Source organism: Pogona vitticeps, chromosome 3 (genome assembly GCF_051106095.1).
Source record: "Pogona vitticeps strain Pit_001003342236 chromosome 3, PviZW2.1, whole genome shotgun sequence".
NCBI classification, from domain to species: Eukaryota; Metazoa; Chordata; class Lepidosauria; order Squamata; family Agamidae; genus Pogona; species Pogona vitticeps.
In genome coordinates this window covers 40,792,144-40,817,713 of record NC_135785.1, presented here as the reverse complement: position 1 = coordinate 40,817,713, position 25,570 = coordinate 40,792,144, and the positions used below count along the sequence as shown (strand labels likewise).

The 25,570-nt window shown below is 37.7% G+C and overlaps 1 long non-coding RNA gene across 1 annotated transcript in view; it reads left to right on the top strand.

The window, feature by feature from the left end:
• LOC140705515 (uncharacterized) overlaps positions 1-25,570 on the top strand; it is a 29,209-nt gene extending 3,639 nt beyond the window's left edge. Inside the window, exon 2 of the long non-coding RNA XR_012084911.2 lies at positions 1-25,570. This is a non-coding gene — a long non-coding RNA (uncharacterized LOC140705515).

Genomic DNA, 25,570 nt, shown 5'->3' with positions numbered 1-25,570 from the left:
ATCAAATGCTGTGGTTAGCATTATGGAATACTCTATCTTTGGAGGTGCACCAGGAACCCTTCCCTCCTAATATTCAGGAAGCACATAAAAAACTTGCTTTTCAATGAGCCATTTCAGGATATTCTCCCCTTATAATTGTGGACCATTCAGTCTTATTTTGACAGTTATGCTCTATATCCTTTATCTTGTCCATTGATTCCATTCTGATATTTAGATGTGTTGTTTTGTTATACTGATATCTCTTATTTCATTTTTTTTTTGTTTGAGTGAAATTTGGCTGTTCTTTGTATGTTTATTTTACTTCTGGAAACCAATTAGATGGTTCCAGCAAGCCCATGAGCTGATATGTTATAAAAATTAAATGAATGAATGAATGAATGAATGAATGAATGAATGAATGAATAAATAAATAAATAAATAAATAAAAAGAACTGTTGCTTCCTGAAGTGGCTTGTCATACTATGTGCACTCCCTCACCCTGAGTCTTATACTGCATTGGAAAGCAAATAAAGGCTTAATATCCAAGTCTGCTTCTCACAATACTTAATGCTTACATTGCAGAAGGAAAAGTGGGCCAATCACAGGGAAAGTGCATTTCCTTTAATATATTTTTTACACTTACCCTCTGTTATATTCTCTATCTGCATTGTCCATTTAGGGGGGGCAGAAAGTATGGTAGAAAAATGAAAGGATCTGCCTGTATCTTTTTTGTTGAGCCTACTTTGTCTTGACCCAAAGCTGATTGATGCTGGTACTCCTGAGATATGGAATACCCTTGAATGGTCCTCATAGCCCAAGCCATGAAGAACTGTCCATGAGCATAGATCTATTCTGTATATAGAGATGCCTTCATACTCACTTCACAAATCACTAGTCATGCAGCTGCTACTAGGGCCTTACATCTTTTCTGGCATGGGTAAAACTAATGTGAGTGCTACTTGTGAATTGGTGTCTATGCCATCCAAATGAACAAAATCATATTTGTTACTCCAACTACCACAAGGATTACAAAGGATTACATTAATTCATCTGTAAATGGGTGCATACACTTCAGTCCCATTTCTACAACCAAGAGTATAAAGCTGATGATGGAATACTACACAGCACAGAGCTTTTAAAGCCAGAATGACATTTAACCCATGTGTCTTTGCTGCCATGAACACCAACCACAATAGCCTATTAAGAAAGCAGAAAACCAGGGTGGGTAGTGTAAGGCCATTATGTGGCTGAGAGGCCCTGTGTGGAATACCAAAGCAAGAACATGAACAAGAATGCCTTCATTCATGGAAATGCTATAAGCAGACCGACATATTGTAGCATTGTGCTCCTTCTCAAGCTATGCACCAGTCTAATAATTAATCCAGCATTATCTGTGGTACCTCCTCTACAATTTCTGTGCATGCATTTACTTGGAAGTATATCGCAATAGGTTCAGCAGGTCTTACTTTTGGGTGGTCACTTCCACATTATAAAAAATGCTAATTAATATGTAAGCAGCAGATGCCAGAATGATTTCAATAAATTAGATAGAAATGCAAGCATATTCACCTTGAAAAAAACCATAGACAAATGGGAGAAAGAAGCTGTAGTTAGCTTGATTGGTTGCAAAGCATGTTCCCTTGATTTTATAGGGGAAAAGGAGACATAGATTTGCCTCCTAAGCCTAATGTTGCTTAGATGGTTAATCATTGATAGACAAATTCAAGACCTCTATTCTTCCTTGTTAGGTTTCTTTATCCTTCAACATGACTAGACAGTCCTTCAAACAGAGGACACCTTCTAAAAGTGGCCTGTAAAGCAGCACCTATGGCCACCTTAGATAAGCCAGTAATTGTTTTCAAGCTTTTATATCTTGTTTTGCTCACACATGTAGGGCATGTTTCTCTTGCTTTATAGTGTTTTTAGAATTCTGCTTGGCCACTCGTCATGGTGAACAAAGAAGAAGGGAAAAATAGTTCAGTCACATTAAAACAGCTTTCTGATCAATCTCCCTGGGAAAGGGCCAGCTTTTTAAAAAAAGAAATGAAAAAACCCTCCCTCCCTTTGTGATGTATTTCATTTGGTTCTGCAGTTATTTGTTCAGTATGCAGTGCAAATTTTTCTGGCTAGAGACATGGGATATGGTAAACCTTTGCCTGGATCAATGTCCAACCCCTTTTAAGTTATGGAGTGAGTTACTCTCTCATAAAGTTCAGACCTGCCAGACTCAATAACCCCAGAAAAATGTTCAGATGAAAATTGCTTCAAGCAATCCTAGTAGAAAGCCAGCACCTCACCCCTAGTTTAAAGTTATGATCCTTATCATAATTAATTCAATAAAGAAGTAATGTACTTCAACCTAGGCATAGAGAATAATTTTCTATACTGACTGGTATAAACTTTCAACTAGGGACATTTAAACTCTGAGCCTGATCTTTTACTGCAAATAATAAATTACAGATCCCATGCCAGCAGATTCTAGCTGAAGTTAAATGACTGTAAATATGTTGCTAAGCATGAAAAGAAAACGGTAATCATGTTGTTGTAATAAATTATGTAAGATGATTTTATAAACATTGTGGTAGACTTTTTTAACTGTTATGTTGTACAGATCTGTTGTGTTCTTAGTTCTGAAAAAGCTGCTAAGCATGAAGTTCCACTGGAAGCTAATATATCTTGTTTTTGGAATTTTAAAAATAGTGTTTGCTACTGAAAAATAATCTGATTAGTGGAGTGTCAGATGAGTTTAACTTTCAAAACTGAGAAAATATACAGTTCAGCTCTTCAGAATTGCAGAAGTAATTCTGGAATATCAACTTTTTGGTGTCTTGTATTACATTCCCTATTCTCTAATTGTTTTATTTAATTTTTGTCAGTTTTCACTGGGGGAAAACCCACCACAGAGTAATCAGAATGTTGATACCTTGTTTATATATGAAATTAAAAATTGCTATGAACTACTCACTCTTCTGGCCCTGAAATGTAGCCAAATAAACAGTGATCTCAGTCCCATTCAATAAAATGGAGAAATTATCCAGTCAAACGTTACCTAGTTCTATATATGTGGAATGATTTAGAAAACCATTTTATATTTATTCAGTGCAACAGCATATTTGTTTAGCATATTAATAAGTGCTTCTTCTGCCATTTGTGTAGAAAAAAGTGCTTCTTCTGTGATTTGTGTAATAAAACATTCATTTGTATTTACACCACAATCTCTCTCTCTCTCACACACACACACACATTTCCTGGAATAAATTTTCACAGTTCTAATTTTAAAACAGTTATAAAATTCAGTATCAGAATTGTGTTCAGACATTCAGCTGGAATATCTTGTATTAGTTCTATAATACATTCAGTATTGTGTTCAGACATTCAGCCAAACACCTAGAACGAAAATAAGGGTTTTTAAATTGTTCGAGGCACCTATTTGAGTAATGAAGGCATACTGTTTTAGACATTCGACTGCTAACATGTAGGAGTGGAGTGCTGCAGAAGAATTGATGAAGACTTGCAGAGGGAACTAAATCAAGTCATCCCCTCCCTCCTGCTAAAGCAAAGGTAACTGTGCAGTGCAATGGGAATAACTGAATAAGGCTATTGTATTAGTCTCTATGTGGCTGACTGAATATGTAAACATACACTCCAGTTAGTAGTCAGTAATACTGTTAGCCGAGCAAGCAACCACTATGTCAACTATGGACCAAGCCCAGGAAATAAGAATGGTTAAAAAAACCACACATCTCCCTTTGGGGAGAAAAAAAAAGGATCCAGTCTTCGAGGAAAATAAGAAAACTAGCATTTATTACAGAAATACATTGAGTTAGGAGAAATAATAGGAATCCTCATAAAGTGAAGATGCAGAGAGATATGGGGTGATTGCCCGCTGCTTCTTGGGAGCAAAGACAAGATCTCTCTTTGACAAGTAATGCTGCAGAGAAAAACCTGAGAAGGAAAGGAAGTGACATCAGCGCCCCTACCAGTGTCAGTCTAGGCTGAAGGTCATCATAGGTCAGGGCACATACAACTCAGTCTACGAAACCTGAGGAGGTCCTTTTCTGCCTCTCTCTGGTCCTCCCCCCTGCAAAGACATCCATCTTTCCTGAGTTGAGTAAGCTGAGTTGCATCCATTCAACTCCACTGAATGCTGCCTTGGACATACCAGATCAGATATTTTCAGTACCTGGATGAAAGACCACCAAGGAATACCATGGCTGTCCATAAAGAGTAGGAAAGATGTCTGACAGAAATCTTGAACAGCTGTTGGCAATCAGAGTTGACAGTACTGGGATAGATGGACCAACAATCTAACTCTTAGCATATGACAGTTTCTTAAATGTAAATGCATCCAGTATTTATTGAATAAGGGTGTAGCTACATATATTGAATGCTGGGCCCACAAGGCCTGCAAATTCATTTTATTCAGCCCAGCAGATTCCTTTGACAATGTTTGATACCCCAAACATCCATGAGGCTTAGAGCAAACCACCAAAACAGAAATAGGTGTCCCTGAAAGGAAGCATTGCATTTGTTTGCACTTAAGAGGCACAGTCCAGCAGAAGTTCACCGGGACTCCTCAGGAGATTTGTGCATAATACTGCAAATTTCACCATGATGACCTGTGCATAATTAGAAATGCAATATTTCTGTAAAGTTCAATATCTTTTTCTGTTAAAAATGGAAATTTTTGTAGGTTTTACATCTCTAATTATGCACAGGTCATCATGGTGGAGGTTACAGTATTGTGCAAAAATCATTTTAAAATAAATATGTAAGTAATTACTAATGATATAAACACCCAATGGGATTTTTTTTCCTCCTATAGCTATAGGCAGTCCAGGGTTCATTTTATTTTATCATAACTGCAATTGGACAATGCCTCTCCAGGGCTCAGTAAAGTTATTTTTGGCAATGCTGGTTGGGGCATTCTTGGAACAGTAGTCCAAAATGATAACTTTTCTAGCCTCTAGATGTGCAGGGATTAATAGAATCACGTCTCATTTGTGTAGTGAACGTATAGCACCATCAATAATATTTAATATGCTAAACAATAATATGATGCATCAGTGAAACAAGTTCTACTGGGCTGAATTGCCCACATATGAAATCAATAATTTTATATTTCAAAAATGTATGTCTCATCTTATGTGAGAAACCAAATAAGCAACTCAAACCCTTCTTTAAAAACCTGATGCCCATTGACTGATTATTTGCATTGGAGACAACACATCCCACACTACACTTTCTTCACGTATGGACTCATGCAAAGATCTGCTGCCATAAACTTTAATTTGGATGATTGAATGATGGCATGTTTTAACATGCAGCCTTTGAGTGCTGAGGCTGATCATTCCATTTGAAATGTTTTGACTGAAAGTTCTGATTATTTTTTTGTTCAATATTAAAATTCTAAGAAACATTTGTTCCTCACACCACCAAAGAGGATAATGACAAATAAAACATATAAATAATCAAAAAACAAAGCATACCTTAACAATGATGGCATGAACAATGAGAAGCTGCAGAATGTCCTCTGCAGCGATATGCAAATATCCCCCACCCTCCACCTGTCGAAAGAGATGCATCGCTCAGTCTGTCCTTTCAAACTGCTTTGTTAGTAATATCACTGTTTTAAAAATGTACTGTTTTAGTGCTTTTATTTTCCCTTAAAGCTTTTACTGTTTCGTTTTTCATGTGCCATATACCATCTTAGTGGCCCTGATAGAGACATAATATTTCAGGTAGGTGTGTTTAGAACTTGGGTGCCAAAGTCAAATGCTTTCTATAAAACAAGACATCAAGGTTAAAGGTATAGAAATGTAAGAATATGGCACTGCAAACTCTCTCTCTCTCTCTCTCTCTCTCTCTCTCTCTCTCTCTCTCTCTGTGTGTGTGTGTGTGTGTGTGTGTGTGTGTGTGTAAAAAAAATCTCTGGAAGTCATCATGTGCAGGAGCAGCTGAAGTAGTAACAGTCCTTTAATTAAAAGATGCAGCAAAACAACTATTTATAGAGGACACATCAACTTTATGGACACTGGCTACATCTGAGCTGAATGTTTGACCAACACTTATAACCCTCCTCCTCCTTCCCTTGAGTCTTGCTTGGATTGATTAAATTGGCTCAAGATGACACCAATAATTGGCTCAAGATGCTGCTTCGACAGACCCAATGATCCATATCTTCACATTCCCTAAAATCAGTTCTTTTCAGCTCTGTGTTAGATTTAAGATGGTTTACATTGGCTCTGTCACAAACATTTTAATAAAGTCCCAGGGAAACCTCAAACTGGTGACATCATTGGATGGTGTTAAATAAAAAGTTTCATTTTCCTGGTTAGCTGTTGGCCTTTATAATCTCATTGGAGGTTTTCCTTTTCTTCTTTGTGCTGCTTTGTCATTCCATAATAATCTTGTTGCAATTAAGACAGTGGTATATTAAAGGAAAGAGAAAGAAGGCTAACTAATAAAGGAAATTTAACTTCTAAATATTTTGACATCAAGTAGCACAATGATTGTATACATTTTAACAGCTAAAAAGTCTTGTATGCTAAGAATAACAGGTTTTTAATAACTTCTGAAGGCTTTATTTTTAAAGAGGGAATTTGGTGCACTAATAGCAGCGGAAAACACATACAGCACATAGAAACTTGCACGTGTAATGAAAAGATATCAAGCTGATAATGAAGGCTTAAGAATATTTTGGGATGGGGAACACTACATCTCCACAAAGCTAGGTGTTGTGAGAATCAATAACCTTCTAGGATTCCATACCCTGCAGAGTCATTAGCATTAAATGCCACAAAGTTGATTATTTGGAAAAAGAGGTGCACACCATCTAATATCCAAGTTCTTGCCCATTTCAGCAGAGTAAGGCAACTCCTCTGAGTGAGTAATTGAATGGGAGGGTCGCCATTAAAGAGATCACTGACAAGGATCTATTTGGGATACAAACTCTATTACCACCATTCCCAACAAAGGTCTTCGTTCCAACCACACCCAGTAGCCATTCTCCTTCAGGCCCATGACGACAGTCACTCAAGCATGCATCTGGAGCTGAATTTTATTCAAGCTTGCTGAAATTCATGCATCACAAATGTCTCCTCTTATCAGATTTGGTTTTCTAGTTTGGAAGAAGACAAAAACAGGAGAGAAACAAAGAGTTTTAAGGCTGAGACTGAGAATTAGCATCCATCGAGTTACAACCTGATTAGAATCAAATGGAACGGCATTTTAGAACTCAGCAGTAACTCATTACACAGATTGAGTTGCTTGAAATGTTATTTATTTATATATGTGTTTATTTATTTAATATGTAAAGCATATAACCAATTGCACATTACAGATGCAGTTTAATAAAAACTTCTCTATTTTCACAGTATAACTATGTAACTTAGTCTAACTTACAGTTCATTCTGAAGGAGTGTTTCTTCATGCCTCCCTTTGTGCCAGTTGATGCTGCCTGATGCCAAACATGCGCAGATCTTACTGGGGCTTCTACCAACACATATTTCCAGCTCTTAATGTTGCCAACATGCTGAGACAGACTAATGCAGCTACTTCTTTGGAACTTACCAGCCAAATGAAATGTGAGGATTTTACAATTATCACTTTTAGTTGGGTATTTATCCAACTTGAAGCAAGTGCATTGTGATTCAAGGGGCAACTGAAAAACATGGCAAGATAGTCACAGTGGCTACATCAATCGATAATTAACCTTATTTTTGCACGGAGTCAGTACAGTGAACCCTTGACTTACAGACGGCTTGACTTACAGACTTTTTGAGTTATAGACTTCTCTGGCCGCAAAATTTAGGTTTGACTTGCAGCCTGAGAATTGACTTACAGACCAGAAAAAACCAAAATGGAACAAAAACGGCCTGTTATGGGATTAATCGGTTTTCAATGCACTGTAGGTCAATGGAGACTTGACCTATAGACTTTTTGACTTGAGAACCGCCTTCCAATATGGATTAATTCTGTAAGTCAAGGGTCCACTGTACTGCCTGGACTGTATTTTCCCTGCCTTCCCTGAACATTTCTTGACCACTGTACCTATCAAATTGTTAGTAATGGTGGTGTGAAATAATCTGTAGAAATCCTTTCAAAAACTCAAGATACTAGACAATGACGTTCATCTACTGAAGTTCACAGCAGGCCATAAATATTTACTCATGACAATAGAGCCTGTTCAACAAGTCTTACAATTTTTTTCTGAGCAAGATAATGTAATATTTAACAAATTGTTAAATTTTAAAAAAAGTATACATACTGTGGGGACAAATATGCTGAGATTCCCCCTTTATACTTTTGCCGTATAAAGATTATCAGATTCCCCTGAAACTTTTACAGTGATATGGTTGTGGCAGGGTTATAAAGCAAAAAGCAAAGTGGGCTGCCTATATACCTCCTCACAGAGTTTAAAAACTCCCTTGGCAGTTTACAATTTCATTATTCAGGCTAGATATTGCCCACCTCCCAGCAAGCTGGATATTACTGATTTACTGATCTCAGAAGGATGGAAGGTTGAGTGAATCAGCTACCTGGGATTAAACTTGGGTCATGAGCAGAGCTTTGGCTGCAGTACTATAGCTGAACCATTGCACCACGAGACTCAACTGTAACGCAGTGATTAAACTCTCCTTCATCCCATATTTGCACACAATAATGAGAAACACAATATTTTTTCATGGCAATCTATGAGACTGAAAAACATTTTCAGTGAATGCTCTTGCGCTTGTAAGGACATTTTTGCTCAAACTGCACACTTGTACAAAATTACACTATTTGCATAAAATCGTGCTAGCAGATGCTTTGTTGCAAGGACGTCTAAAAATGGAAAGCACTAGAGTGCTTATTCACACCTTTTTGATTAATTTGACAGTTGTTTTTTTGTTTTGTTTTTTGCTTGGTGCATGTATGTGTTTGTATTTTGCTTCACAGAGGGGAAAAACACTAGTTTTGTTCATAGACATCTTGAGCAAATTATGCAAATTTCATTCTCATACCGGAAGTCAAACATCTTCTACAGGCAGGGAATTTCTTTACAGTCTTGGCAAGAGGAAATAATTTTGCAAGAATTATTCACATCCCAAGACTTAACTATTTCTTAATTTCTCTTACCAATATGGGAATAAGCCGACACTGGGATTGAGATCTGAGCTTTTCACATCAGTGTGTTTATTATTTAAAGCATTTCTATAATACTTTACTGAAACTGATTAAGGCAGTGTACAAAACATACAAAACAAAACATAAAAACAGTAATAATCATATAAAACAATAAAAATAACTTAAGAACAATGACATTCAATATGCAAAACAATTTAAAAAGCCATATATATGTGTGTGTATGTGTGTGTGTGTGTGTGTGTGTGTGTGTGTGTGTGTTTCCCGTACATTCCATCATGGAGTGCACGGGAAATTTCATCCTGTCACAAGATAGAAGATATTGACAGATCAACAGGTACTTCTTCATTCTACGGGTCGTTTGTGAGACAATTGATCTGGCTAATGCTGAAAAGGAAGATGACTCTGACATGCTAACTAGTTTTTCAGTTGTCAAGCTATGTTCAAGAAAACCCATCTTTATGCATATATAGAGAGAGCTCTCTTCCTTGAATATACAGTGGTGCCTCAATTTACAAACTTAATTGGTTCCAGAACTCCGATCATAACTCGAAATGGTTGTAAGTCAAAGCACCATTTCCCATAGGAATGCATTGAAATGCAATTAATTTGTTCCGGCCAAAGAAAAAAATAACTAACCAAACAAACAAACAAAAACACTGCAAGACCCATTGGAAACACGATTAATCTGTTCCGGCTGAAGGGGAAAAAAAAGAGATGCAAACAAATTGTGCAAGACCCATCAGAAATGCAAAAAAGGCAAAGCAGAAAGCAAACAAACCATGCAAGACCCATCGGAAACAGGGGGGGAAACCCCCAAAGGCAAACAAACCCCACAAGACCCATCAGGAACGGGTGAAAAAAAACACCAAAAAGCAAACAAACCCTGCAAGACCCATCAGAAATGGGGGGGGGGAGAGACCAAAAAGCAAACAAACCTGCAAGAAAAAAAGACCAAAAAGCAAACAAACCCATCACAGCATAGAAACATAATCCCAACACCCAGGCCAAAGTCACGCTGCAAACCCACCCAGAACAGTTTTTAAAAAGTACGGTACCTTACCAGGCAGTCCGAAGCCTCCTCTGATTGCACTCACTCTAACTCCTGGTGCGAAAGAGCTACAAAGAAGCAGCCTCTCCGTCACCAATGGTTAGCTGTTTGAATTCCCCGCCTTTTTTCCCTGCCTATTTTTGGTTGTAACTCGAAGCTCCAGCCACAGATTGAAGCAAAATTTTGCAGCCAGAGCTGGTTGTAACTCGAAATGGCTGTATGTCAGGACATTCGTAAGTCGAAGCATCACTGTATTTTTATATCCAATCTAAATCTAATTCCAAGGTTATTATAATGTCGTGCTAGATTAGTAATGCAATATATTTACACTTGTTTATACTGACAATGTAGGTTTTAAGTATAATAGTGATTATTCCATTGTGAAAACTGAAAATATAGGGTCAAATTACACAAGATTGTTAGTTCTGCACATAGAGGCAGGGTTCTCTTAATTTAAAAGTCCCCCTCATTTTTTTTTAAAAATATAGCTTTTCTTGACACCTTTTTGATTAATTGTAGAAATATGTGTTTGTCCTTGTACCAGGTTTATATGTACTGAAACAGACTAAAATACTCCCTCCTTTGAAAATTATAGATTAGCTTGCTTTGTTTTGTTTGCTTGCTTAATTTCTAAGTCTGCAAACACCTGATTCATCCAGTTCCTGGAGAACTAACATTTTGTCAGCTTCTAAATGTAAGCCGAAGAGTTTCATCTAGTAATTAGTAATCTAACTACTACTCAGCATTGGCTCTTAAAAACTGCATTCAGTGTGATCACACATCAAGTATACTAAAAGAGTAATAAGATTACAACCATGCAGTCACTTTGAATATACTCATTTTAAGAGCCCAAAATATTTAGCCGACACTTCTGCAGTGCTAATTTTGCCTGATTTAACTTCTTACCAGAAGTACATCTATCACCTCTTCAAATACCAATGTTGCTTGTCTGAATTGTCAGTGCTATAGTTAGATATTTCATAGCACTAGAGAGGGTTCTTAACTGAACACGTGACAAACTGAAAACTGGTAGGCAAGACATAAGCCCAGCCATGTTGCTTACCAGCCCCTGAGATATCACTAGACATATCAGGAGTGACTAGATCATCAGATAAAACAATAATGAACAGTAACAAATCTACATTTTGGGGGTCCTGAAGCTTGAATTGGGGCCCTATGCAACCAGCAATGAGGTCCAGGTAACCACTGTTCAATGAGTTTGTTCCATAAAAAATCAACACATTTTTTTTAAAAAAAATTTGGACTAAAGTTGATTCCAGGACCCCTATAGGATTAAGGGCCCTTAAGCTTCATTCGTTACATAGTAGATCCGCCCTTGATAATGAATGCTTGCTATCTGTCAGCACTGGTCTATAGCTGGTCAGATGGTTTCCCTCTTTCATCTGGTCATCTATGCAGAGATTTTGACTATCTGGATCCTGGGGGTGTGGATGAGGAAATTGCTCCCAAGAATCATATGTATCCAGCATCAAAAACTGGATAAGATTTGCTGTGTTTTCTGAACAACTGGTCCAAGAAGTTTTTGTTTCTGAGGTACAGGGTAAGCCTACATGCAGAAATTGACTGGATTGGCTGTTGAATCTCACCTTAACACTGCTAATAGCATGAAGTCCTCTAATGCATTTAGGTCAGCAGGCTAGCTGGTGGGGGCCAGGACAGGTTGGTGATTTGACGATTGTGCAGATGAGATGTCCCATTTCCAGACTAAGACTATGGAGCAGTGACTTATTATATAAAATGGCACCTTAAGAAGAAGAAACTGAGCTGTACATGTGCAGGCCATTTAACTGGATATATGTTTATTTTCAGAGATGGGAATATAACTGTTGTTATATTACTTTGAAAGTTGTAGTCCTTTAAAAAAAGTTTCCCATGTCTGTTTATTTTACTTAATTCTAAAGATCTATAAATCACAACTTTACCCAAAAATGAATTTCAGAGTTGTGTACATAAGAAACTGAAATCAGTACACAATTAAAACAACAAATATTAAGTAAAAGAGATTAAACAAATGTTAAAACAACCTAAAACTACAAAAGAACAGTAGAATAGAATTGAGAGGGAGAACACTATTCAACCCACAGAAACTACAATCATTTTAAATATCTGGGCAAATAAAGTGTTATTAACTTTGTGCTGAAAGGAGTATAAAATACCTGTGCAGGAAATTCCTAGGGAGGAAATTTCAAAATGAAGACATCACCACAAAAATGTTATCCTCTCTATTGTACCTGGATAAAGTTCTTCTCCTGTAGATGGAAGAGGAAGAAGGGCTTCTATTGACAATAATAGTGCCTGGGGAAGATGGTATGGAGAAGATGTTCATTCAGATGTTTGCACTCCAAGTCATTTAAGTCTTTAAAGGCAAGCACTAGTACCTTAAGTAGCCAAGGTGGTTCCTTTAGACTAGAGGTATCATCCAACCAGATATTCACTGGTTTCCGTAAAACTTTGGACTGGAGTCAACTTAAATGATCTGCCTCCCCAAAATTTCATTAGGAAAGGATGTTACAGATCTTCCACAGTGTCAGATCTTGAGCTTCCAATTCAGGTCAAAACTGTCCCCAGCAAGATATGGTCCATTTATTCATGGCATCCTCTGCATAATTCCTTAAACTGCCCCTGTGTAAATATTAAAAACCCCAAGAGAAACATCCTGCAGGTCAGTATTCATTTGCATGCAAAGATTGCACCAAATGAGCTGTAAATTGTAGTCAAGAAAAAATATATTTGTGCATATTTTTAATTCAAAATCCTTTTTACTAAGCTATTTGTATTTATTGTTAGTTCAAAGTTATAGATTTAAAATTCTGGGGGACTGGAATTGATGGTCAAGGAGAGGTAAGTTTTCTCAAAAGTCCAAAGAGGGGGCATAATACCAAAATGTTTGGAGATGTGATGACGGAACTGAGATTGCTGCACAAGTAGTTCGAAGGTAATTTATGATAAATACCTGGTTGAAATTTTTCTAAATGTTACAATTACTGTACTCTCTGTCTTTAACTAAGCCTGACAAATTCAAATTGTGAAAGAGGAAAAGCAGTCTCCAAATTGCCCTTCATTGAAAGTAAGTTACTTTCCAAAATGGTACAATCAAGGCTGTTTTCATTATGTGTTCTATGCACAGAATGGGATCTTCTGAGAGAACTGTCATTTGATAATTTATCTCTGAATTTGCTGACATGAAATGTCAGAAGGAAATCATAACAGCATCTAAAATACTCTGGAACAGTTTTTTTAAAAAAATTAGTTGCCTAGACAGCTCAGTGAATTAAATATTTGGCTGAAGAGCTGTAAGGCTGGGAGTTTGAATCCTCTCTGTGCTTCATGGGAAAAGAGTCAGTTTGTGTAGCCTTGGGGAAGCTGTACAATCCCAATTCACTCCCAAAAGAAGGGAATGGTAAGGCACGTCTGACTGCTCATTACCTAGAAAATGCTGGAAAGAAGAGCCATATGTAAAACTTGATGACATGTTGCTGTTAGCTTGGTATTGTATGTAAATATTTTCTTTAGCTTTAGTCATAATATCCTAACATTCTGGTATAAAATATAGCTTTAAAAAGAGCATTATATGTGTTTTTACTTTTTACCAAGCTAAAAAAAATTAGATTGACACCAGTGTGGCTTGAGGAGGCAGCAAGGAGTGGCCTCAAATGAATATTGAGTTCTAGGCCCCTCAACCGCTTAAAAAGGACCTGGTTGGAGATTTATGGCACTTGCCGCCCAAAACATCTAATGTCACCAGGTAACATTGCCTGCTTGGCAGCTTTCCATTCCCTGAGATTACAAAGCCAAATTTAAGAAACTAGAGGGTGTAACCCTTTTGGTATTTACGGGTGGTGGGCCCATGCAGAATAACTACAGAATGATTGTGTGTGTGTGTGTGTGCATGTGTGTGCACATGCATGCATCTGCATGCACAAGAGTGTAATGATGAGGATTTTCTGCACTACCACCTAGACAAATACTGTATTTTTCCATGTATAAGACTATACTTTTGTCTAAAATCTTTAGAATAAAAATTGAGGGTCGTCTTATACATGGAACTAAGCTGAGGAGAGAACAAAAAAAGTGGAGGGAAAAGCAGGGATAAAAGTGATCCTTCAGTGGTTTGATCCCTTTCCCCCTACACTTGCTAAGCCCCACTTAGATTTCTTAATTTTGGATTAGAAAAGGGGGGGCATCTTATACACAGGGGTGTCTTATACACGGAAAAATTATGTGTGCAATATGCATATAACATGTTTGCACTGTGCCAGTGAGTCATAGTGCCAATTCAGAGAGGAGTAGAAATGAATTCCCAGGCATTAAAACCAGCAGATATATTTTTGCAAGCTGACAGGCTTGTTTTAAATACACACTTCTCATCAAAACAAACTGTGGAGGCCTTAGTGATGGTTACAGTTAATTTCAGCTTCCCTCCAAATTAAATACAAATAAAACAGCCTAACTATCAAAACAGGGCGATATTTATGCTTAGCACATTAGTTAAACTGTGATACCATTTCTTAACCAGCTAAGAAAATAAACAGCATTTTCAAAACCTGAAGCAATTCTTCCATCTACTGTTTTAATGGAAATGAACCACTCTAGCAGACAAAATAGTAACTTTTCATAGAGCAAATAGTGTTCGAACAGACCTTTTTTGTCCTGTCCATTTCTAACTGTATTATGAATAAAAAAAAACTTAAAAGATTAGCTATTCCTTCAGGCAAAGAAAATGCCTCTCCTTGAACAGTAATGTCTTTTATGTTGTGCTGAATTTTTTCTGATTAAATATATGAGTATATGTTTTAAATCAAACTAACTGCAAACACATTTCCAAGCAGAAATAATTAAAAAGGTGATTTTCAGGTTTCGATATGTGACAACTTTTTAAATTATCCAATACGCTGTCTTGATTCTGTACAAATGTTTCTTTCCTTCAAAGAGGCAGAAAAGAAAAAAATGTTCTGCCAGATCTGATTGTATGTTGAGAGTGGATCTGATCCCCTTGTCACTAAGGTTACTAATCAAATTTCCATCTAATATCAATACGCTCATGCAGGATTTCCTGATCAAACACTTAAATCTGCCCCCTCCACACCCCCATTAGCTAACATGTTTTATATGTACTGGGGTCATCAAAAGTGTAATTCCCTTAAAGAAACCTAATCCTGCCCTCTTGTCAACTAGCAGATAGCTAATAATGCTTTCTATCCTATATTTTTTCTCTAACATCAATAGCATGCCAGAAATTAAAATCTGATTTTTAATCTCACAACAGATGTCTGAAACAAAGGTATCCCCATATGCAAGCTTTGTGCATTTAAACCAGACAGGTGAGGAAGAGGGGATGTTTCATCTGAAATTAACGGGTGTGTGTTTCTTTTTATTCCCAAACCAAATGTAAAATAGATTTGGTTTCAGGAATCCTTTGAAAGCATGGATGTGCCCTACTATAACACTAAACTGGGTCATTTTCTGTAGCTTTCCATTTAATGAGCTGAAAGCACAGAAACTTCAGACAGATCCAGAAGTAGCTTTCTGAACAAACCCAAAGAATGAAACTGATACAGTCAAAATGGACATGCAATATTGCAAACAAAACCGCACATAGTAATTCATCAGGAGGGAGATACTTTTTAAAGTCTTTAGTGTACAGTGCTTACATTGAAAAGAAATTGGGAACAAATCTGTGGATTTTATCACTTGTTTCTATTGAGACACAACATTAATCTACAGATGAATTGGATGCATCATTTATCAGACCTTTATTTGTATGTTTAATGCACTGTCTTCACAGTTCCTCTGGAAAAACACTTGATACAATCAATTATAATAAAGTCACAATCACATTTTCAATTTAAAAAACCCCAAACAATCAAAACCACTAAAATCATCCCCAAAACTTTTCAATCCAGTGTGGCTGTAAATATCCATCCAAATTATAACGCAACAGACAGCAGAGTCCCCAACGGCTGCTTTGTGATACGATCTCTGAGTGAGTGTGATAGTCACAATCAAATGGAAACCCACATCAGGAAATTTAAGCTGACTAGCCCAAGTCTGGTCTGAATATTACAATTCTAGAACACCAGGTTTGCCAGACAGCAGTGGAGTGTATGTATCTAAATGGCAAAATGGATTTAAAACACTGTCTTTCTGATTTAATGTTTGCCCGAGGGATTGCCAGATTTCAGTTACCGGAAATATCTCCAGATGCTTTAGGTTTCTGAGCAAATCTGTGTATGATCTAGCTAAAAGAATGGATTGTAGTATCAGATATTGTCCTAATACAGAAAAAGCATCTCTCACCTCATTCAGTTTTTACATTACTTTACTGAAAATTAGAAGTGTGAAAGACCAACACTTCTAACTTACATTTTACATTGTCTGACAGAATATCTGTTTTTAGCAAGATGTTGATGAAATTGATCCTTTGTAACGATGCTAGGTAAAAGCTGGAGAAATGGACAAATGATACAAAAAAAAAACTCTCCCTTTTAAAAATACTTTTTTTCCTTTTTAAAAAGTTCAAGTTCATATTGATTTTAAATGACTTTTTAAATAAGGTTAAAAGAGGAAATCATAAAGGGCTGATTCAATTTATATCACATATTCTTTGTTCAAAAATAGCCTTAATGGAAAACAAGCACATGTTCAGCATTTAATATGAATAAAACTTGATACAATACTATATGGGAGGCATGCTGCACAGTAAAAGCATTTACGGACATCTTGGGAATACCATCTATAATAATGCAATCTATTCAGTGTACTGAAAAATCTGTCCATCAGTGGGAATTTTCACCATTGTTTCAAAAGGTGGATAAGATTGGAATTTAACATGGGGAAAGAAAGAAGGAAAGAGAGAGAGAGATGAAGTACGCAGTATGTAATGCATAGTACATTACCCAGGATGGTTTACAGTTATGTAAGTAAACTGATCTGATTTTTTTTAAAAGAAAAGATCTTTTCCTCTGTTGCCAAAGAATTTAGGAAAGGAGGTTATTTTAGAATAGACCTACAGATCAGAAGAAAAGCATGGATTTTGTATGGCTTCAATTGTTTGCCTAGGAAAAACAATTTTTATTTACTTGTAAGTTTTAAATTTTCTATCAAACTTTCCATCTAGATTCTTAGACAAGAAGGAAGTTGCTGTTTTACAGCTATACCTCTGTCTAAAATACCAAATATTTATGGAGTTGAAATGACGTGGCTTGTATTTTAAAAATTATCCATATTTTGGTAATGTTCTAAAAGTTTGAGTGCCAAAATTGTGATTTGAGCATTCACAAAAGTGAGTTATGCTAATGCAGCTCATATCACAACATGTTCTCAAATCTTCTTTAAACCAATTCTATGTCAAGGGACTCCTCTAATTGATTGTGTCTAAGAGTGATAAAGGAAAAAAAGGTTGAATAATATCAATTTACTCTGAGATTCAAAAGATCATTTGGTAATATTCCCAGCAGTAACTTTTCCCTTTCTTTCAAAATTATAATGCAGTATACATATTAATTTAATCAGTCCCCTGCCTGGCCAGTTTTTAATTTTTAAACTTTTTCTCACACTAATATAGAGTTAACAAGAATTTTTAAAAAGTGGATAAACAAATAAAGCTTTTGCATTGGATCTTTGGTCAAAGGATTATCTCATTTTTGCTTCTAGACATTAAAAACAGCCCCAATTCAGTGCAGTCCTACACATTTTATTAAGTATAAATATGTGCTGCAAAGTGCATTCTGACCTATGGAGACCCTTGTTGGGGAATCCTAGTTATACAGTACTCCGAAGTGGTTTACCATTCTCTTCTGATGGTGCTCTAGACCAGTGTGGGTTGCTCAAAGAAACACCAGCTGGTTACTCTCCTTGGAGGCACAATGGGGATTTGAACCCCAGACCATTGGCTCTGTACTGTCCAGTCAGCTCATTAGAGGTAATTCCTGCTGCCTTCAATAGGGCACATTCCCAACGTGATGAGCACTGGATTACAGTATACAAAGACAACGACTGCAATCCTGTTACAGAGTTATGCAAATGGTGTACCTTTTGGAAGCAAACTCCTGTACACTAAGAAATCTCCATAGGATTGTATGCCAACTTCCATGACTCAGGGTGCATTAAATAAGGCCTAAAGAGATTTACAATAACAAATCATCATCTTAGAATTGCAGAGCTGGGAGGGACCTTATGGAGCATCATGTTCAGCCCTTGTCATGGAAGCACATTGGGGAATCGAACTGTCAACCTCCATAACAGATACCTAAACCACTGAGCTGTCCTTAAGTTATGTCAATTAACTTCCAAAAACTATTCCATTTGCAAAACTGCACATTTAGCTAATGTATTTGAGAATGTACCCAGTACTTCTGTAGCCACTATATAAACAACAAGCTTTCAAATGCCTGATACAGTATTAAATAAAGGACCTTACAGGACAAGTCAGCCTTCCAAGCATCTCTTCATCTATTGGTCGGATCAGCACTTTACCCATTGCTGGTGCTAGCTGTATTGACATCTTGAAATGAAATATCAAGCAATGATTAAGTGTATCACTAGCCAAACTTTCAGTCCAGAAAGGAACATTTGCATATAGAATTGTCACAAATGCATGTATGCAATGCATCAGTTAATGGGGAAAGAGATGCACATCTCTGTCTATTGTTGCTAGTCTTGTGCAACATGTAGGATAAGAATTAGGAAACACAGATGTACTGGACAACACCAGCAATCATTATGTTAGACTACACAGGGAACCACTGAAATCCCCAAACATCAGCGCAGCTTCAACAAAAAAGAAGAAAGTCTAAAACTCAACAAAGCCTAGCTCCCAGCACTGAAAAATACAGCCTGCAAAAAGGTCAATGAACTCTACGCAGTCACAAGGACTGGTGATCAGTGCACACAAAAGACTAACTAACGACACCCATCAATCACAGTGACAGATAATCTCTCCCCCCTTATCGCACCAATACACCCATAATAAAACAAAGCAAAACAAAAAACGCGCTGATCACCATAAATACCCAATCTCCTGAAAAGGACAAAAAACTGATCCCACAGCTACAAATACTCAACTATCCCACACATTACACCAGAACACTGACAAACTCCTGTCATCTGAATTGTATTGATTTATTAAACTTATATACTGCCCATCTAGAATGTGTCTACTCTGGGTGGTTTTCATAAAGCATAAAAAATAAACTAAAGTTAAAATCCAAATTAATCACACAATCCCAGATGGAAAAAGAAAGAGAGGAAAAAAGAAAAGAAATAGGCTAGGTGATGGCTATAGGGAAGGCCTGCCTGTATAGGGAAGGCCTATAGGGAAGGCCTGCCTGTCTTCAGATTGTTCTTGAAGGCCCTCAGGGAGTGGGCCAGGCAGATCTCTGCAGGTAAGTTGTTCCAGAGGTGAGGGGCTACTGCTGTGAAGGCCCAATTTTTAGTTTTTTCCCCTTCAGACCTCTCTTGGCGTTAAGGCCCCTCAGCCACCCGGCATGACTCGAACAGGTGATATAGGTAGAACTAGGTGGAAGAAGGTGCTCTGCCAGGTATCGAGAGCCTAAACTGTTTAGAGCTTTATATATAATAGTTAACACCTTGAAATCGATGTGGAAGTGGATAGGTAATCAGTGTAAGGTTCCAGGGTGGGGAAAATAGGGTGAAATCTTTTCACCCTTGTTAATAGCCTGGCTGCCATGTTCTGGACCATATGGAGCTTCCACATCAGTCTCAAAGGAAGCCCCACATAGATAGTGTTACAGTAGTCTAATCTTGAGGTTAAAAGTGCATGGACCAGCGTGGTGAGCGCCCCTGCGTCTAGATAGGGACACAGTTGGGCGATCCACCGAAGATGTAAGTGGGCGGACCAAACCATGGACGCTACCTGGGTCTCCATGGTAAGCACTGGGTCAAGATGGACCCCCAGACTGCAAACCAAATTCTTTGTGGTGAGAGTCAACCCCCCCAAAAGAGAGGGAATTCCCAGAACCACTGACATTGGGGCTGCCCACCCGCAAGACCTCCGTCTTGTCTGGGTTCATTTCTGAAGATGCTAGCCACAGAGACTGGCAAAACATTAGGCAGAAAAACCTCCAGAACACAGCCAAACAGCCTGAAAAAACTACAACAACCAATTGGGAAAGAAACGGATCTTTAATGGAACAGGGGCAGTTTAATGAAAGGATTCATCAAACTGCCAGTTCATGAAATGCTGAGTTTTGTTGCACATTTATCTGGACCCTTGTGAAGAATAAAAGGTTTAAATTGGTTTTCACAGGTGAAAATGTGTTCTTTAAGCAGGCTTGCATCTCCTACCAGTGTCTAGGGTTTGGAGCCAAGCTAAACATTACAGATAACCCATCATTTGATTTGAAATTGCATTAATTTTCATAAAATGATTCAGGCAGTTTTTCATGTTGGAGAAAGATGACTTGCAAATGAAGAACATGTTTATGTCCAGAAGACTAATCACAATCCAAATCAAGCAAATTTTAAATTATGGAAAATGAGCAAGGTTGCTACTGTAGCAATTACACATAATCAGTGTAATGAATTATTTATTTGTAACTTTTCTGATATGCTCAACAACATATGTTCAGGGACTCTTCCAAAGCTTATAGTACTAAAATAAACAAACAAACAAGGAATCAAACAGCAATGCAAATTCTCCACAGGAACTCTATCACAGAAAACCTTTTATACTGATATTATAAAAGCTTGTTTGAACAACTTTGAAAATTAGATAGTCAATAGATATTCCTCTTTGTTTCTAGCCACATGTATAAAATAGTAAGGGTAGAGGGAAGACATTATGAATTTAGATATCTTGGGTTTTTCTATGAAAGGATTCCTTCTATTATACCATGCTGCTTTAGATGTAGAAGACATATGAGTTGGAGAAACACTATATTTGGGATAGAGTTCTGTCCATGGTCACAGCTGCCCTTCTGATTACAACTTCTGATATGTTGCACTTGGTCTGTGCAGTGTACCTTCTGCGCTGAGCTGTCTAGAGCCATTTCATGGGCTAACATGACTGCTCTGCTTGCCAAAGAAAATAAGAATGGTAAAAGTTACAAAATTTCATATTTCAAGCTGGAACATGGATGCTTCAGCCTTGCTGCCATGATACTAGTACTGCATCTGTGTCCAAACAACACAAGGCTGACACAAATAAATGAATGACATAAGTAGAGAGAGATATATAAGAAAGAGTTAGAGATGCTGCCTAAAAGAACAAAACACACACACACACATATCAGGACCTATTCAGTTATTCAGATATTTACTCTACCCCTGATATTCCCTGATGCAATACTGTTAGGAATGCTGTAATCCAAGAGTATAGTAATTATTTGAATTTTTGAATGAGAAAAAGCAGCAAGCTCTTTCTAGATGAATTTCTCAAACAGGCTTTAAGGAGGAATAATTATTTTTGCTTCCTTAAATTCATGCTATAAGACGGCATGTGTCAACCTCTTACATAATGAAGTCCAGGGGTCCCTCTGTAGTGTCTCATTTCACCATCAGGGGGGTCCTTTCAATCTTTCCTTCCAGCCGGTTGCCAAGGATGGAGGTCAACTGTTCTCTAAAGCATGCAGCTCCGTCATCACCCACTCAGCTTTTCACAGGCAAGAGGAAAAGGAGAAAAGATTAAAAGAGAAGAGTAGCACACAATAATGCTCAGCAATGTTGCAGAGTGAAAAACCGAAAAGGGAAGGAAAGCAAAAAGAAGTTGGATGGTTCTGAGATTTTGTGATGAGTACTAGTAGGTTTATTGTTTGCATCGCAGCTAAGGTCTCAAATGTCACATGGCCTCTTCAGGTTCCTGCCTTTTGTTCTAAAGAGAAAAGGCAAAAGGCAAAACTGCTAAATGTAGTCCAGGGATAAAGACAATTTAAAACCCTTTGCATTAAATCCTTTCTATAGTTTCTGTATGAATAAAACAATGGAGTACAAAGTATACTCAATAGACATGGTTTAAGAAAAAAAAATTAAATGTAGCAGACAATTGAATTCCAGTGTTGTATATGCTACAGTATTAAAAATAATTAGAGATGTGGACTCATACTTATTTGCATTAAAGAACAATAGCACCTTATTCTGTAACTTTCTGTAACTTATTGATTATAATGTAAGGTAGTTCAGAAAGAGTGATGTAGTATCTGTCAGTACCACTGACAATTTATGCTGAGGTTCAAATACAAAAATAAAAAAAGGCATGGCTCACAACAGTAATGGAGTAATGTACTGAAAAATGTGCACATGTGTATGTTTTTTCATTAAAATGCATAAAAATGGAAATGTACTGAGCATGCTCCCATTTATGTGCCCTGGAAATATATGGAGAGAAAGCTACCCACATCTGCAGCCTTCATACCTGATGCATGTCGTTAAGAAATATAATCATATGTAGCAGGGCTGGACAACCTTTGGCCCTCCAGATGTTTTGGACTATGACTCCTCTAGTTCTTTACCAATGGCCATGGTGGGTGGGGCTAATGGAATGTGTATTTAAAAACATCTGAAGTGCCAGAGGTTTCACAGCGCTGATATGGAGCACACACGTTCTTCCAGTGCCAGCCTTATGCAAATAAAAGGGCTCCATCCATGCACAAGAAGGAAGCATCAAGGAACTTCAGCAGGCCTTTCAGAAATGTAAAACAAAGAAAGAGAGGAAGCCCACACAGGGGAGAGCAGATGACTGAATAAGTCTAAGGTGTCAAAAGTTCAGAGGGGGAAGAGACACATTTGCCTAGCTATGATAGTGATGAAGTTGTCCAGTGTGCACCATCAAATTTCCCATGGTTAGTAAGAATTGCATGGAATTATATTTCGGCATTCAAAAATGTTGAAAGAATATTTATACTACACATAGGATCTGGGTTCTATGTGTAGTATAAATATTATTTCAACATTTTTGAATAATTCTTACTGGGTTTGACAGAAAACAATTTTACTTCTTTTTTTTAAAAAAGCTCAAATGAGAGAACCCTTAAATGTAATTATTATAGGTGGAGTTTAGGATTAGAGATGGAGCTAAAGATTAGAGATGGGCAGCTTCTTGGGAGGAAAGCGATGACAAACCTGGACAGCATCTTAAAAAGCAGAGACATCACCTTGCCAACAAAAGTCCGAATAGTCAAAGCTATGGTTTTCCCTGTAGTGATGTACGGAAGTGAGAGCTGGACGATAACGAAAGCTGACCGCCGAAGAATTGATGCCTTTGAATTGTGGTGCTGGAGGAGACTCTGGAGAGTCCCCTGGACTGCAAGGAGAACAAACCTATCCATTCTAAAGGAAATCAACCCTGAGTGCTCACTGGAAGGACAGATCCTGAAGCTGAGGCTCCAATACTTTGGCCATCTAATGAGAAGAGAAGACTCTCTGGAAAAGACACTGATGTTGGGGAGGCGGGGCTTTGTTGCAGTGCTGCCAGTAGCTCCAGAGAAGAACTCTCTCTGGAAAAACTGGAACCGTCCGGTCCGGGGTCCCCCTTTTGAAATGGGAATCGAAGGAGAGTCTAGGAGAAGTCCCTCTGAAGCAGATGGTGAGCAGCAGAAGGAGAAGAATGGGAATGGGAAGAAACCCAGACTTCTTCCCTCTGAAGAAATTACCCAGCACAGATCGGAGCGGGAGTCATATTTGGCATGGAGCTGTGAGTAACCCTTTATCGAGGGAGAGGAGAACAACCAATATAAGCTTAAAATATATAACAACTAAGTAAGCTGAAGCTTTTGATTTATGAAACAGCCCCATTAAGCTGAAAATAAGAATGAAAAATATTTGGCTGAAAGAAGAAAAGCAGCGGCGAGCCTATCTTATCAGTCTGCTTCAAAAGCGAAACTAACTCTCCTCCCCAAGTGAACTCTTAATATAGCAGGCTGGTTTCAAAGCCGAGAGAGTGAGACGGAAAAATAAATCTTATGTTTCTGGAAAAGAATCCCAGACGGTTCTAATACCATCGGACAGGACTTAAGAGACTTGAGTTTCATGAATGCAGTTTGGCTGGGACATGTTTCTCTTTGCCTTTTCCTGGACTCTGTGAACTGTTAATAACAGAATCTGGTTGTTTTCTGGAGAAGAAAGAAGGAGCTGACGTGGTCGACTGGACTGAGGAGCATCAAGGGGTTAATGGAAAGATCATAAGAAGGGCTTCAAGGACAACTACTGGACAGTTTGAGACTCTGTGATTGTTGTTTTGTTTGCCGGGCTGCGTGTGAGACTGATAATAGAAGCTTACTAAACTTGGGGGAAGAAGAAATAATTGTGCCACTGTTCTATTTGATTTTGAATTTGCTGGGTTAAAAGTTGATTTTTATATTATAATGTCTGGATAAAGATTGGAGGGAGATCTAAGGGGAGGTTTATGATTAGGGGTTTGGATTGTTGATAAAATTGTGAAAACTGTTGAAGGATATATAAGGGGCAATCATTGTGGTTAAGGGCATAGTATTATCTATACAAACCCCATTCATTGGAAAGCCTGAGATGGCCTCTAAAAATTTAAGACAACAAATGGAGACTTGGTCTGTTCAATCCCGAAGTTCTGGAACAGTGGTACAAGAAATAGAAAAGGAATGGCAGATCACTATGCAAAAGACAATAATAACAGGATTTCAGGAAGTGAATGAAGATCTCAGCAAAATAGAAGATCTGATGAAAGTGATGAAAGAGGGGTCATTAGATGCCAAACAAAACTTAAATGAAGCTGCACAAACTTTAGAACCAACATCAGGTAAAATAGATGGCATAGAGAGTTATTCAGTGACCTATGCAGCTTCCAAAATTAAGAAAGCATTATATTAAAAATCTCAAGAAAACAAAGATACTGAAACAAGAGAATCTTATTGTGAAAATATGGGAAGTGACAAAAATGGATATTCTGTCAGATGGGCTGAAAGACTGGTCAATTCAAAAAGAAACTGAATGATGGGATGTATTGTGTAAATGGCTGAAGTTACCAGATAGTGTTGGAGTAACATAGAATTAAACTAAAATTAAATGATAAGATGAAAGCAGGAGAGTAATCAAACTGTGAAAAAGCAAAAAGTTGCTCTGTTATTGTAATATGAATTGATTGGATGATGGTATACTCTGTGTTCTCCTATCCCCTTAACCCTTTCCCCCTCTTCCCTATTTCCCCTTACCATTTGTATTCCCTACCCTGTCCTTAAATAAATACTTTAAAAAGAAAAGAAAAGACGCTGATGCTGGTAAAGTGTGAGGGCAAGAGGAGAAGGGGACGACAGAGGATGAGATGGTTGGACAGTGTCACCGAAGCTACCAACATGAATTTGACCCAACTCCGGGAGGCAGTGGAAGACAGGAGGGCCTGGCGTGCTCTGGTCCATGGGGTCACGAAGAGTCAGACACAACTAAACAACTAAACAAACAAACAAA